This window comes from Glycine max, chromosome 15 (assembly GCF_000004515.6).
Source record: "Glycine max cultivar Williams 82 chromosome 15, Glycine_max_v4.0, whole genome shotgun sequence".
Taxonomy (NCBI): Eukaryota; Viridiplantae; Streptophyta; class Magnoliopsida; order Fabales; family Fabaceae; genus Glycine; species Glycine max.
In genome coordinates, this window is record NC_038251.2 from 20,621,487 (window position 1) to 20,625,198 (window position 3,712).

The 3,712-nt window shown below is 34.0% G+C and overlaps 1 pseudogene; it reads left to right on the plus strand.

The window, feature by feature from the left end:
* The first annotated feature begins 2,394 nt into the window (after positions 1-2,394).
* On the plus strand, positions 2,395-3,374 carry LOC100785353 (peroxidase 31-like; annotated as a pseudogene).
* Positions 3,375-3,712: the final 338 nt, after the last annotated feature.

Below are 3,712 nucleotides of genomic sequence, written 5' to 3' on the forward strand. Positions count from 1 at the left end.
TATATATATATATATATATATATATTAAGAAGGAAGGATTATAAGAAAGAAATGACACTATGAGCATTTTCGTTTACACAAAGTAAATAGAGAGACTGGGAGAGAGAAGTTATGGGCTTTTAACTAGGCCAACAAGTCCACAACAACTAATTTTTTATCATACAACTTTTTGATATATTATCCAATCGCTTAAAAAAATTAAATATTTTTAAGCTTTTATTTTAAATTTAATGTTTTACTTTTTGTGTATAGCTAGGAAGTAGGAATTTTCTCTCAATCTTTTATTTTATTTTAATTAAATAGTTATAAATTCTTGTAATAATTTTTTACTACTAAAACTACTAAAGTTTTATATTCTCAAAAGATTAATTACATATGTTTTATTCAATAGTTATTATTAAATATTAAAAAATTATCAAAAAGATCTGACACTATTATTTTAATTATGCAATAAAGCCTACAAGTTTATACTTAATTTTGATCTGTAACAAAAAGCAATGAAAATTAGAGTCATTCGCTCTTTTAATTGGATTAAAAATTTATTTCTAAACAAAATTTAGGTTCAATTGCCTTTAAATATTTTTTATACGGTTCTTTAATTAATATTAGAGTTTCATTTCCATAATTAAGGCTGATCTTTATTGTGCAAGTTGCTAAAGTAAAATTTTAAGTTAAACTAAAGAAAAATATAAAAAGTACTTAAAATATTCTACTTAAATTTTGTCCTTTATTTATATATGTTTAGACCACTATTTTTTCTTCCATTGTCCATACAAAAATAAAGTTAATACAACTTTAAGTGATTGTGTTCATTTTAATTAATAATTAACAACATTTTAATTGATTAAATAAAGAAAAGAATACTACTTATTAATAGGAAGCACCAAGAGTGCCTACCAAAAAAAGAAAAGAAGGAAGCAAGTAACTCCTACGAATAATTAAATCAAAGGTATTTCAGAGATAATAATATAAAATAAAATAAAATTAATTAAATGTTTCTTTATATATAACATAAAAAAGTATTTTTTCTTCTTATATTTGATGGAAGAAGTATTAGATTTTTACTATGTAACACATACTTTTTTCATAACTAAGTATGTGATCATAACTAATTCTCTTTCTCACCTCTCTTTGATTCAGAAAATGCTAAAACAAAAAGTTAAGGGAAAAGTGTAGCTAGAAGTAGTAAAAGGTTATTACTAACCAGGATCTCTAACAATGGCATGAACAGTGTACCCTCTTTCAAGAAGAGCCTCCACAAGCCATGAACCAATATACCTTGTTGCTCCGGTAACTTGGTTTTAGGAGTCTTCTAGCACATAATCTCCCTTGATGAAATCTTAGAAGCCAAGTGCTTCTGTAAATATACAAGCATGCACATATATTTTATGAAGGAACATGCTTGTCTAGTTAGTAATCATATAAAAAAATAAGCAAGTTAATAACCACAAAAACAAATATGGCTATTTGATAGAAAATGTGTTCATCCACCATGCATGCAGAATAATTTTCCAGAAGTGTGTATTTTAATCTGTACAGAAGTCAATGTTTAGAAGCAAAGAAACAAAAAATATACATCTACTAGGACCATGCCATATGATGAAAAGAATAAAAATTAGAATTATAGTCAAAACTGAAGGTTCTAAAATTGTTTGTCAGATTATAATTTATACCAAAAGCATTGTCCATCAAAACTCTTTAATTCTAAAATCAATGTCATGCCCATATTAGCACCAAACTATAAACCCTTATACGAGAACCTTTATCAATCAAATATGTCACCCATGCATGTTATTTAGCTGTAGAATGTTAGGAAAAGGAAAAGGCGGTATACAAGTGTATAAATTAAAATTAAAAGGCTACTTTAAACTGGGGTTGAAAGGGAACCTAACCATTCATAATTCTTGGAAAGGAATTCAACTACAGTAGATTTATGTCTTGTCAAGAGCTCCTGAAACAACACAACACTATATACCATTGAAAATCAGAGTAACCAAAGACTCGTAAGAACTTTTTAAAAATTGAAGGATCTAATGATTGGTCACCAATAAAATATTATAGAAAATATTTAAAATAATTCAATAATTAGAACTTGTTAAAGATTTAAAGTTGTTACAATATTCAGCTTAAAGTCAATATTCATGACAAGAGAAAGCTAACTATATATTGAATAAATCATAGATCTATCAGCTACGAAATGACAGATTCGGTATACTCACCACACTTACCATGTTGCATCAATGCATTCAGAAAGGATTTTCAAGGGCCTTTTCTTCTACTGTCTCTCTATCAGCAAGAATAAGAATAATGGGTTTATGGTATAATGTTTCCTAATGAAAAAAGTGAAAATATTGAAGTAAAAGGTAATAATTACAGGAAAGGAAATGTAGATAGATGGTAGCAGGTTGGGGCCAAACCTAAGTTGTGGCTCTGGTGTGGGTACACCTTTTCATGAAATTTTGTTAGTCATTTGCACATTAGAATTAGAGTCTATAAGGGTAAGCGTAATTTAATGACAACCACAATGTGAAACATAAGAAATAACATGGGCATCGCAAGATATGAACAAGACATACATAAGACAAAACTAAATTTAAAAATCACCAAAAATCAATGGAGGCCATTCATTCCTCTATAATGACACGTGTCCACAGTTCAGCCAGATCATTAGGGACATAGTAACCCGCAAGCAGATCATGAGCCCCACCACAGTCATTGCCACCCTCCGCCTCTTCCTCCACGACTGCCTTCTCCCCAATGACTGCGATGCCTCCATCCTTCTCTCCTCCATCGCCTTCTCCAAGGTTGAGCGCAACGCCAACATCAACCATTCCCTCCCAAGCGACACCTTTGACCTCATCATCCGTGCCAAGGCCGCCCTCGAGCTCTCCTGCCCCAACACCATCTCTTGCTCTAACATCCTCTTCGACGCCACCTGCGACCTCCTGACCATGCTCGGCGGCCCCTTCTTCCTCGTCTTCCTCGGTCGTTGCAACGGCCAGACCTCCCTCGCCTTCGCCGTATCCTCCCACCTCTCCACCCCCTCCATGCCCATCTCCCAAATCACCCAACTCTTCGCCAAATGCGGCTTCACCGTCGAAGAATTCGTCGCCCTCAGTGGGGCCCACACCATCGAATTCTCTCATTGCTTCGAGTTCGTCACCAACCTCTCCAACAACACTTCCTCCTCCTACAACCCTCGCTACGCTCAGGGGCTTCAAAAGGCTTGTGCAGATTACAAAACTAACCCTACCTTATCAGTCTTCAACGATATCATGACGTCGAACAAGTTCTATAATGCTTACCTCTAGAACCTTCCCAAGGGTTTGGGTGTGTTGAAATCTGACCTTGGTTTGTATGGTGACCCTTCTTAATGAACCTTCTCCTCACGTTTTCTTTTGCGGGTTTTGGGGCTACGATCAACAAAGAGCAGAAGATCTTTGGTTTGGCGCACAACATTTGCAGGAGTAAGAGGCTTAGACTTGAAGAGATACTTCATCTGTTTAAATTTCTTTCTCTGAAATCCCAAACATAGATTAGGGTTTCTGATTCGGGAGAGCAGAAGAAAAAGGGGGTAGTCGTGACTTATTTCCCTAATGTTTAAAAACAAAGACGATCCTATATGAAACCCGCCGTTGTATGCTTTCGCACTATTTCACAAATACATTTTAAGGCGGTTTTATAAATAACCGTTGTAGAACAGCTCATTTGA